This window comes from Microcaecilia unicolor, chromosome 8, assembly GCF_901765095.1.
Source record: "Microcaecilia unicolor chromosome 8, aMicUni1.1, whole genome shotgun sequence".
Classification (NCBI taxonomy): domain Eukaryota; kingdom Metazoa; phylum Chordata; class Amphibia; order Gymnophiona; family Siphonopidae; genus Microcaecilia; species Microcaecilia unicolor.
In genome coordinates, this window is record NC_044038.1 from 54,704,585 (window position 1) to 54,717,028 (window position 12,444).

Here is a 12,444-nt window from a genome sequence, read left to right on the forward strand (position 1 = left end):
CTCGTGCAGCGTTAAAGAGAAATCCTCCCGCCAACAGGCCTTGCGCGCGCTGCGCGGGAGGGACGCTACACCCGCGGATCCCTCCCGCTCCTCACCGCGCAGTGGGGCACCCGAGGAAGCACGGTAAGGATTCTAGAGCTGTACCCTGAGCTTATCTGTCCGCAGCATCGTCAATCCCCATTTCATTTTTTTTCATATATAGGACCCCCCCCCCCCCCATTTGAGTTTTCAGTCAAAAATGAACTGGTATGTCATGCTGAGGAGAGGACCCTAAGTCGTAGTAATATCCAGAGATGAAGGAGTTAAACAAAAAGACATGCATCTTCCTTTTCTTCCGAAGTCTCTTTTCCCACTTTTTCAATAAACTAGAAACGTCTGTAACCAGTAAATTAAAAACACACTAGCACAAAAGCTCAGAGATCTCAGGCTCAAATACCCGCCAAACAAAAAAGGAAACATTTTTAGAGCAAGCAAACTTTCCATACAAAGTTACCGTGAGAAGTCGCATCAGAAAATCTTGCGTCTCAAGGTGCTTTTTGTTTTGTCCTCCAGCGCCTGCGAGAGAAAGTCAAGCTGCAGCACTGCTCTGTGGAAGCCGCCTCAACCCCGCAGCTGCTCTCATCCTCCAGGCTTCTCCTTCCTCCTGATCATTTAACTGCCTGATGGACGGGAAATCTTTGAACCCGCACAGGAAACGCTAAAATCTTGCAAGGAGTGGAGAATTTTTTTTCACTCCTTGAAACGGATCAGAATTAGCTCCAAGAATCCTTGATTCACAGAAATAACCACCACACGCATTAACCTTTCGCAATCGCTTCTCTAACTCTTCTCCTCCTCGTCCTCCGCCTCCTCACGCTGCAGGATGCTTCGCAATACCCCACCCCCAGCACATGCAGCCTGCAGGGATCAGAGAATTCGCCTTCCCCCACCCCGGCTTTGTACTCCACAGTTTTCGTCCTGTCTGCTGGAGAAGTGCCCCATAGTTTGCTTACTTTTCTTCTGCCTTTCCTTCACATCAGGGGAAATTTAAGAATTTGTCCATGGAAAACAACACCCCCAAAGACCTCCTGTATTCTGAATTTCTCTAAACTGGCAGGGTTAACCAATTCCAGATGTTTATTTATTTACAAAAAAAAAAAAAATACAGCATCCTATTTCTGTTTCTACGCCTATGAAAGTGTGTAATAGCATGTGTGTGTGTATAGGTTAAAGAAAGAGATTAAGAGTGAGTCCATGGCCGAATAGTGTGATTCTATAACACAAATGCTGAGAAAACCTACTTTTGATGCAGACCAATCTTTGCAGTCAGATTCACATTTGGAAACTAATCCCTGGCCTCAAGCATGCATCCAGCATGGGAGAAGGGGGATGGGACCTTGACAAAAGAATAAAAGTCATTTCCTTGCTTTGTGTCACATATCACATTTTTACTTCGATGTGCTATTTTCTTTTGTTCAGTGGTAAGGAGGAGAAGGTTTGCAAGGTACCTGTTTTCAAAAGCTAGTCAAAAATACACAAAGTTGGTCCAATAAAAAGACATTACCTTTTTTGCAGACTTTTTTTTCTTTTTCTGTACATGGAGCTAGCAAAATTGAAAGTGGATGGATATGCTAATGGAGCCAGATGGGGCACAAGTTAAAGAAATGTTGTATTTCCACTGGCAATTCTGTTCAGCTGTGCTTTGGAGAATAGAATAGTTTCAAAGGGCTGGAGGAGAGCAAATGGTAGATAAAGATCTGCAAGTGTAACCTAATATATGTTCAGTAAATGTAAATGTGAATTTAGGCCCCAAAATCCATGGGCAAAGCAAAGGTATGTGTTATCCAGAAGTATTAGGAAAAATGAAGAAAATTGCCTCAAGTCTACATCCTCAAAATACACCCCTCCCCTAGCTGGACAGCTATATAAATGAAAGCAATAATGAGGGTGTCAGTCTATTTATTTTCAAACAGTAGGTTTAATGAAAAGAATCTCTTTATATAATAATTGGTCAATCTGCGACCCTGAATGGCTGGCTGGCTGGCTGGCTGGGTTCGTAACCGTATGCTAATGAGCTTATGTCAGCTCACCTCCAGTGTTCCCTTCCATCTCAGTGTCCTGCCTTCGTGGAAAGACGAAATTACGTCAGAGGAGGGCAGGACACTGAGAGGGAAGGCTGGAGGCAACGCGAGCCGAGCCTGCCGCCGCTGTGACCTCAGGTATGGAGTGGAGGGGAGGATCGCTGGACATGGATGAGATGGGATGGGATGGCAGAGGAGGGGAGGGGAGAATCGCTGGACATGGAGGAGAGGGAAGGGCAGGGGAGAATCGCTGGACATGGAGGGCAGGGGAGAATCGCTGAACATGGAGGGGAGGGCAGGGGAGAGACATGAGAAAATGCTTAGACAACAGCCTTCCTAGGGCTTGTTTCATTTGTTCCGAAACGGGCGTTTTTGCTTGTTGAAAAATATAGCAAGGGAAAGTAAGGGAGTTGACCTACTCAAAACCACAGCAATATGTGGAAAAGAAATGTATGAAGAATGTGCTTTGAAGAGAGAAAATGTGATAACGTAAGATAGTAAGGGGCCCTTTTACTAAGGAGTGGGAGGGCTAACGTATGGGTAGCGTGCACCAAATTGGCACTACCACCGGGCTAGTGCGTGCGCCTGGCGGTAATTCTGAGTTTGGCACATGCCAAATCCCGCGGTAGAAAATAATTTACTATTTTCTACCGCAGGGGGCATTTCTGGCAGTAATCAGCAGTTAGAGCGCACTGCATGGTTACCGCGTGGGTAGCACATGAACCTTTACCGCTACATCAGTAGGTGGCAGTAAGAACTCAGGCCGTAAATAAGCACACACTAGTTTTAATTTCAGCGCACACCCATTTCCCTGCCCATTATAAAAAGCCCTTTTTCCCCAGCCATGATTTTTAATTAAAACTTTGATGATGACAAACTTGGAAAGTAATTGGCCAGTATCTAACATCCCATTTCTAGAAAAACTTATAGCATTAACAGTCTTGTGTTCAACTCAGCGATTGGCTAGAAGAGATAAACTGGGTAGATCCATGTCAATCTGAATTCAGACTGGGTTATGGAACAGAAATTGTCTTCATACCTCTACTAGATAATCTTCACAGAAACCATGACAGGGGATTTGACTTTGTGTTTACTGCTGGATTTCTCAGCAGCTGTTGACACTGGATTGTGATATCATGCTAGCACAACTGGCAGAAACAGATAATAGAAACAGAAACAGGCACAATACTTGCTTGCTTGAGATCCTACCTTTCAGCTAAGCAACAGTCCATACCGTTTGGCAGCACATTATGACCACCACCATGGGTACTGACCTGTGGGGTATCACAAGGATCAGTACTGTCACCTGTTCTGTTCAATATCTACCTCCAGCCTCTAGCCTAGCTGATTTGGTCGATGGATACTCAGTTCTACATCTGCACGGATGACATGCAGCACTCAGTACATTTTTTTCTAGCAAAAAAGGTGCCGGTACTCAAATGCCAGGCCACCCTTCAAGGATGGGGTGATCACTGAGGGACCCACCCCATAATAGCCAGGCCCCCTGCAGCCAGTCACAGAATCTATAACAAAGCAGAATTGGTGTGTAAAACCTGAGCTCTTTCATTAAAACTTGGGGACTGTGGGTCAATTTTAGCAGATAATGGAAAAGGTGCCGGTACTCAGTACTACTACTACTACTAAGTACCCCCAAGTACCCCCTCAAAAAAAGCTCTGATGCAGCTACTCATACATATCGATCCTGACTTATCCACAGCGCTGAATAAACTACCTGTTTAACAGCAATTCAAGAATGGACTAAAAACAACAAATACATCAAAATCTCTTTTGGGAAATATGATCTCCCCCTCAAATCACAAGTCAGGAACCTTGGAATACAGCTAGACTCAACGCTTACACTGATTCCCCAAATCCAAGCAACCTTCAACAGCTGCTTCTACCTTTGTGACAACTGTGCTGCCTCTCTCCTTATAGTGGAGAAGTGGCCTAGTGTTTAGAGCACCAATGTTGAAATCCAGAGTTGGTGGGTTCAAATCCCACTGCTGCTTCTTGTGATCTTGGGTGAGTCACAACCCTCCATTGCCTCAGGTACAAACTTAGATTGTGAGCTCTCCTGGGACAGAGAAATATCCAGTGTACCTGAATGTAACTCACTTTGAGCTACTACTGAAAAAGATGTGAGCAAAATCCAAATAAATAAATTAAGAAGACAAGTCTTGTCACATGATAACATCAAGATTGGATTATTATAATGCACTCTACATTGGTCTGACTACAAATGGTTTGCACCAGCTCCAACTGATTCAGAATGCTGCAGCAAGACTAATGGAAGGTTGTAAGTGATGCAACCACATCACGCCATTTTTCCAAAGACTTCACTGGCTACTAGTAGAATACAGGGTCAAATTTAAAACTCTATGTCTGATCTTCAGGGCCCTTAAAGGAAATGGCCCAGAGTACTTGAAGAACAGGATCTCCCTCTACACACCTCCAAGGTCACTAAGGTCCTCCTAAGGAGTATCCCTAACCACATCCTTTCCAAAGGACATCATGTGATGTGATGTGATACCTGCCAGCGAGCCTTCTCCAGAGTAGTCCCCGCACTCTAAAATGCACTCCCTGGAAGGCTTAATTTAATACAAGATCATTACTACTTCAGGAAGCAGGTGAAAGTTTAGCTCTTCACCCTGGCCTTTAACGGAAGAAGTAACTAACTTGCTGGTCACACACACCCAAGGAGTGACACCAGCTGCACGTTCTGTAGCAGGACATGCTTATCCACACCTACTGTAGCTCAAGATAATATTTAAGCACCTTTCCGACTTCATCTGCAACTTTCTTTAAATTAATCCCCTTATTTTCTAACTCCTGCTACTGTGTTTTATCTATCTACTAGTAAAAAAGGCTCGTTTCTGACACGGGCGCTAGCAAGGTTTTCCTCGGAGTGTGTATGTTTGAGAGAGTGTATGTGCGAGTGTGTGTGAGAGAGAGAGTGAGTCTGGGTGCAAGTGTGTCTGTGAGAGAGAGTGTGTGTGTGAGAATGAGAGTGTGCATATGTGAGACATAGTGTGAGACATAGAGTGTGTGAGACAGTGTGTGAGAGTGAGAGAGAGAAAGACATTGACTGTGAGAGAGAGTGTGTGTGTGACAGAGATACCTCCCCCCCCCCTCTCTGGTGTCAGGCCCCCCCTCCCTCCCTGTCTCTGGTGTCAGGCCCCCCCCTCTCTCACTGGTGTCTTACTGTGCAGGACGCTGAGCTCTGGCTGTGCTTCAAGGAACTGACCAATCCTATTTAATAGAATGCACCTCCAACATTCTGAAGCCGATAAACCTCATGTGGTTGGTCACTTCTGCTTGTGACAAACTCGGAAGTACTCGAGGGCGGAGCTTACAGAGATGGAGCCTGAGCTTCAGAAGCTTCAAACCCTTCACTGAAGCCACGAAGTCAGCTTCAGAATGTTGAGGTTGGTTTTTATTATATAGGATAGGGCCCTTTTACTAAGCATTCAAGCGTGCTTACCACAGGTTAAAATGCACTACCACGGGGTACACTCAGGCATCCTGCGATAGTTTTTGCATGTATACGTGCTACTTTTGTGATAAAAATAAAAATAATTTTTTTGTGCTGGGGTCGTGTTTTGGGGAGAAGAGTGGGCACAGTTATGCTAATCAGTTAGCACCTGGGCATTGCTGTGCTCTGACTAGCTCAGGATTAGCGAGTGAACCCTTACCGCTTACAAAATAGGTGTCAGTAAGTGCTAAAATACTACTGGCCACGTGCTAAATCGGAAAATTAGCACGTTGCCATTATTGCAGAAATAAGAAATTTGGCCATTTACCGGCAGCGCTAAAAATGGCTTTAGTGCATGGGAAAGACTTGTGCTGGGGATAGCACAGGCCACCTTTTAGTGCTGCTTAGTAAAAGGGCCCCTATATGTTCCATCTTTACGTACACTCTGTGTTGTCTATTAAAAAATGTGTTGTTGCGTATTGTGTTGACATTGTAATGTACCATACTGTGCCATACCTTGTACTGTTTTTAAAAATATTTTTACTGTTGTAATTGTCTGTTGCCTATGTTTGACTTATTCTTGCTGTCACTGCCTTAAGTGAACTTCTTCAAAAAGGCAGTAAATAAATAAATAAAAGTTGTTTTGTTTTGTTTTTTAATCTGTAAAGCGTATAAAAAGGCACACACAGCCTGATAGAATGTTGAGACAGAATTACAGTGCTACACTGTATTGTATGTGTACTGTATTACTGACTTCTGCTGGCCAGCCTCCTGAAACATATACAAACTTTCATCTGGCAAAGATATGTTTATATTTATTTAATTTTGGAACTATTAACCTAGGTTAATATCTGAAATCCAACAGGTTACAGGATCCAAGGCAGCATACTTTGCAAGAGGAAAATCATATCAAAGATATAAACTTTGGCTCAGTTTCTTTGGCTCAGTGACCAAAGGGCCCTGATTACTAAGGTGTGCTAGCGTTTTTAGAATGCGCTAACCATGTACACGCACCTGTAGCACGGCTTAGTAAACAGGGCCCGAAGTGTTAGATTAGGCAAGAATGCTAATTGTGATATACATACATTTTAGTAAGTCTGGGGAAGGGGAAGTTCTAAGGTGGTGAATTGTATTAGAAATTGGTTGAGAGATAAGCAACAGAGGGTGGTGGCATATGCCAGTGGTTCCCAAACATGGTCTTGGAGGCACCCCATGCAGTCAGGGTTTTGGGATATCTACAATGAGTATTCATGAGAGATATATGCAAACACTGCCTCCACTGCATGCAAATGTGTTTTATAAGTTGAGACTGCTAAGGCATTTGAAGGATTTGCTTAAACCGTGTAATTTTCAGGTAGTAGTAAAAAGTCTTGAGTCACCTTGTTTTGACTACTGCAATGAGTTACTTTTGGGGATTAAAAAAAAATTAAAGCCCTACAGGCGTCTCAGAATTTGGTTGCCAGGGTTTTAACTGGTAGCAATTGTTATGAGCATATTTCTCTGATTTATAAAACAAAAACAAAACAAAAAACTGCAGTGGCTCCCTATTGAACATAGAATATAATTTATGATCATTTGTATGGTCTTTAAAATAATAATGGGACAGGTTTTCTAAGGTTTTGGCTGCAAAACCTCACATATATCAGCCTATGCGTTCATTGAGATCAACAGACCAATCTATATTGGATGTTCTATCATATCGTGTGATAAAATCAATCAAATTCAGGAATTCAGTTTTTTATATTGCAGGTCCTTCACTTTGGAACAAATTGTATTTGAGGTTGAGAAAGATTTGAGAGATGAAAGAATTTAAAAGAGAATTAAAACTCTCTTTTTAATGTAGGCATATGAGAGGGTCGATGACTGATTGAAGAAAGTGGAAGTTTTGATTTTCTGTAATTTGTTTGCTGTTTTTGATACTGTTTTGTCTTTGTCTGCAGTACTATGAATGCATAATTTGTGATCTGTCAAGAACTTTTGGATTGTGTGGAATATTATACAGGCTTATCCTCCTTTCTCTCCTCCCTCACTTTCGCTTACACACTGTCTAGATCTCTCAGATCGATCGATTCCCACCACCTCATTTTACCTGCCCCTAATTTGGCCTACCTTGAATCGACAAGACATGCTGCTTTTTACTTTCATGGCCCAAAACTCTGGAATGATCTTCCCTCTACAATCCACATAGAATCATCTTTTAAACTGTTCAAATCACTTTTAAAAACTTTCTATTTTTCCTAGGCCTTCAGGCATCAGCGCTAGGTAAATCTTAAAGGTTAAATTACCTGTCTATTTTACAGTTGTTTAGTCATTTGCTCCTTTTATTATGTACTAGTAAAAAAGGCCTGTTTCTGACAAAAATGAAATGGGCGCTAGCAAGGTTTTCCTCAGCTCCCCTGCAGCCACCCATGTCCAGCGACCCTCCTCTCCCCCTGCGCCCACTGCAGCCACCCATGTCCAGCGAACCTCCTCTCTCCCCTGCCCCCCTCCTGCCACCCATGTCCAGCGACCCTCCTCTCTCCCCTGCCCCCCTGCAGCCACCCATGTCCAGCGACCCTCCTCTCTCCCCTGCCCCCCTTTAGCCACCCATGTCCAGCGACCCTCCTCTCTCCCCTGCCCCCCTCCAGCCACCCATGTCCAGCGACCCTCCTCTCTTCCCTGCTCCCCCTCCAGCCACCCATGTCCAGCAACCCTCCTCTCTCCCCTGCCCCCCCTCCAGCCACCCATGTCCAGCGACCCTCCTCTCTCCCCTGCCCCCCTCTAGCCACCCATGTCCAGTGACCCTCCTCTCTCCCCTGCCCCCCCTCCAGCCACCCATGTCCAGCGACCCTCCTCTCTCCCCTGCCCCCCCTCCAGCCACCCATGTCCAGCGACCCTCCTCTGGACATGGATCAGCTGTGAGGCATGTTTTTTTTTCCCCCGGGTTCTGAAGTTGACATCATAATGGCTACGGTGATGTCAGCCTGATCTACGGAGCCTAGCAGACCAACTCGGAATGAGCCACGGTCCCAGGCAGCAAGTCAGAACGTTGGAGGTGAGAATTATTATATAGGATGAGTGTCCTTGCTATAAATGTTTCTGTCCTATAATACTTTGGAGTTCTTTTCCATTTTATTTATTTGCAATGATAATTGTACCTTTATTGTAAACTGCCCTGACCTGCTCGCTCAGATAGGGCAGTATATCAGATTTTATTAAACATAAACATCTGAGTGCTTCTAATTAACTGCAAAGGCCACAATCTTTATTTAGTTTTAATTTGGAAAGGGAAATACACAACAGTGGATTAAGTAGGGTACCTCTCTTAATCCTTCCTGTAAAGGACTGGCTGAAACAAGCGCTTAAAAAAATGACATAGGAAGCAGCTGTAAATCCCAATGTTGATATATTGGGACATACAGGTGCATTCCCTTTCTGAAATGGGGAATACATGTGCAGATTCCATGCCTCACCCAGACCACACCCCTTGCCATTTACACATAGTAAAGATTTACACTTATAGATACTGGCTTTCTAAAATTGGTGTTTACATATGTAAGTAATATATACATGTACAGAAAATATCACTAAAAATCATAATTAAATTTTCATATACATTATGTATTTATAATTCCCAAACAAATCATATACATATCAAAATACCTTATTTTTACTATACAAATGCACAACAATCCCTAACAAAACTATCTAAAACATATCTTCACATCCATTCATCCATCCATTCATTACCCTTATAAGTGACATCGTCTGCATAGATGAAAGGGTTAAGACCTTGGTTGGATAAGGCCTTGGCTAGTGGGGTCATCATTAGGTTGAAGAGGATCGGGGATAGCGGTGAGCCTTGTGGTACTCCGCAATCTGTTTTCCACGGTGATGATATGTTTGATTTTGACTTTACCTGATAGGTTCTTGTGGTTAGGAAACCCTTGATCCAGTTAATATGTTGCCAGCAATCCTGAATTTGTCAAGTAATCTTATTAATATGTTATGGTTTACCATGTCGAATGCACTAGACATGTTGAATTGGAGGAGGAGGATGTTGTTTCCTATTGCTATTTCCTGCTTGAATTTGGCTAGTAGGGTGAGTAGTACTGTTTCTGTGCTGTGTAACAGGCGAAAGCCAGACTGTGATTCGTGTAATATGGAGAATTTGTTTATGTAGTCTGTTAGTTGTTTGGCTACCATATTTTCCATCAGTTTGACTAACAGCGGGATGGATGCTACTGGTCGGTAGTTGGTGATTTCATTTGCTTTTTTCGTGTTGTCCTTCGGTATCGGGGTGAGTAGAATATTACTCTTTTCCTTCGGGAAGAGACCTTGCTGAAGCATGTAGTTTAGGTGGGATGTGAGATCTACTATGAAGTGGTCAGGGGCTGATTTCAGTAAGTAGTTGGGACATGTATCTAGTTTGCAGCAGGGGCGTACCTGAGGTTCAGCGGTAGGGGGGGCAGGGGCTAGAGTGAGAGGGCACATTATAGACCCCCCCCGCTGCCGCCCCCCTACCGCCGTCAACCCTTTCCCAGCCGAGGTCTTGTTTGAGTTTTTCATCCTTGTGCTCTGAAAGCTGCAACGTCAGACTCCGTCCAACTGGAAGGGATGCAGCTTTCAGAGCACGAGGATGAAGAACTTAAACAGACCTCGGCTGGGCTGGCGGGGGTTGGGGTCCCCTGCCAGCTGAAGTAATATTTTTAAAAACCGGCAGGAGGAAGCGGACCTCGGGGGTAGGTGACGGCGGTAGGCGGGGAAAGGGTTGACGGCAGTAGGCGGGGGAGGGTTAACAGCGGTAGGGTGGTCCAGGGTGAAATCTGCGGGGGCCCAGGCCCCTGTGGCCCCATGCAGATACGCCCCTAGTTTGCAGTCAGTGTTGGTGAACCTCCTGAGTGCCCGTGTTACAGTATCAACGGTAAGGGGGGCGAAGTTTAGCCAAGTGCAGTCCGCCGGGTGTACTCCATTTATTGGGTCCAGCTCATCTAGGAAGTTTTCGATGTCTGTGTTGCCTTGGGGTAACGTGTTGCTTAGGTTTACAATTTTTTCGTAGAAATACTTAGCAAGTTTGTTTGCAGGTGGGGTGTCTATTTTTGATGCAGTGACCCGGTTGGTATCTAGGAGTTTATTCACTAGATGATAATGTTTCTTTGTGTCTTTGTAATCTCTTCCTATTTTGGGTTTATAGTATGATCTTTTGATCTGTCTTGTTGCTTATTTGTATTTTCTTTGTGATTGTTTCCATGTGTTGAATGTGTGTTCAACATCTTTTGTTTTTTTCCATGCTCGTTCATGTTGCCTGGTTTTTGTTTTTAACTTTTTCAGTTCATCGTTGAACCATGGTATCGAGCTGTGCTTTCGTGACGTTCTTGTTCGTAAAGGTGATATTTCATCTAGTATGCATTTACATCTTTTATCCCATTCCAGGAGGTAGTCTGTGGATTCAGTTAGTGCTGTCCATCCATTGTTGTATAACAGTTGCCAGAATGTTTTTGTGTCTACCTGGCCTCTGGATGTATATGTAGTGTGTTCTTGTGTTTGGTGTATCCCTGTCACGATTGTGCCCCTCTTTCAGGCTTTCATGCACCTTGCCACCCGGTGGTTAGACCTGGTGGCTGCGATGGACTGTCTGTGTGCTGTTTCCCATGTTCCAGAAGTCATGCCGGTCCGCTCCAGATCTTCCAGCCTTCCAGACTGGCTTGGGATTTTTGAAACTTAGCAGCACCCTTACCTGGTGAACCCCCTTGTATGTGGCCTTTATTAAGCACCTTGGAACTTTCAAACTTTGCCTTGGCCACAGAGGTCTTCAGTTGTGTTCTTGTCCTTGTTAGTCTGTTGCGGTTCCTGCCATGAAAGCTTGATTTGCCTGTCTTTGACCCTGCTGGTTTCCTGGTTTATTCTGCTTTGCTGCCTGCAGGTAAGACTCTGCTGTTTTCCTGGATTATTCTGCTGATTGCCGCCTGCCCAAGACTCTGCTTGTTTCCTGGTTTATTCTACTGTCTGCTGCCTGCCCAAGACTCTGCTTGCTTCCTGGTTTATTCTACTGGCTGCGGCCTGCCCAAGACTCTGCTTGTTTCCTGGTGTATTCTACTGTCTGCAGCCTGCCCAAGTCCCTGCTGGATTCCTGGTTTACTACTGATAGCCACCAGCCTATAGACTCTGTTGGGTTCCTAGTTTCCCTTCTGCTTTGCTGCCCGCCGGTAAGACTCTGTTTGATTCCTGGACTATTCTCCTGCTTCTGCTTAGTGCTCCTGTTCCAGTCCAGCTGTGCCAGTCCGGCCAGTGCCCGCCTTTCTGTGGTCTGCCTTGCTTCCTGTTTGGGTGATTTGCCTGCCGCTGCTGCTCCTCGGCAGTGGCCCAAGGGCTCACTTTTCCTCACTGGTCTGTTAATAGTTTTTTGTGATATGAGATCGAGTATGTCCCCTTTGACGTGGGTTGCTTGCAGTTGTGGCCATTTGAAATCCCATAAGTGAAGGAATTCCTTACATTATCATGCGTTGGTAGAGTTTGGGTCTTCTAGGTGAAGGTTGATGTCTCCTAGTACTAGTACATTGGAGTTGGTCACACATGTGTTTGAAATGAAGTCCATGAAGTTGGTCTGGTCTTCGTTCCAATTATCAGGGGGTCTGTAAAGCAATACACAATTTAAGTAATCGCGTAGGGTTTTGTTATGGATTCTGATTGAAGTGATTTCAATTTGGGGTGTTATGGACTCGGCGATGGTTTCGGTGATAAAGTGAGATCGATAGATTAGTGCTATGCCTCCTCCTCTTTTTTCCTTCCTGGTCCAGTGTGTGATTTTGTATCCTGGGGGACACAGGTCTAGGATTATGGGGTCTTTTTGGTCATGGATCCAGGTTTCGCTGATGAACAGTAAGTCAAGGTCTTCTGCCATGATCCAGTCTGTTAGTGTTGCCGTTTTGTTTA

The 12,444-nt window shown here is 44.5% G+C and overlaps 1 protein-coding gene across 5 annotated transcripts in view; it reads right to left on the bottom strand.

Moving 5' to 3' along the window:
- Positions 1–12,444, bottom strand: part of LOC115476154 — a 184,846-nt gene that overhangs the window by 154,654 nt on the left and 17,748 nt on the right. Inside the window, exon 1 of one of the 5 annotated variants that reach the window (XM_030212360.1) lies at positions 993–1,012. The exons of 1 other annotated variant lie outside the window; for it this stretch is intronic. The gene's annotated coding sequence lies outside the window, so the exon portion shown is untranslated. Of the gene's footprint in view, positions 1–485; positions 634–802; positions 822–992; positions 1,013–12,444 lie in introns of those variants that run through there. 3 more of the 5 variants (XM_030212361.1, XM_030212356.1, XM_030212357.1) reach the window with 3 other exon arrangements.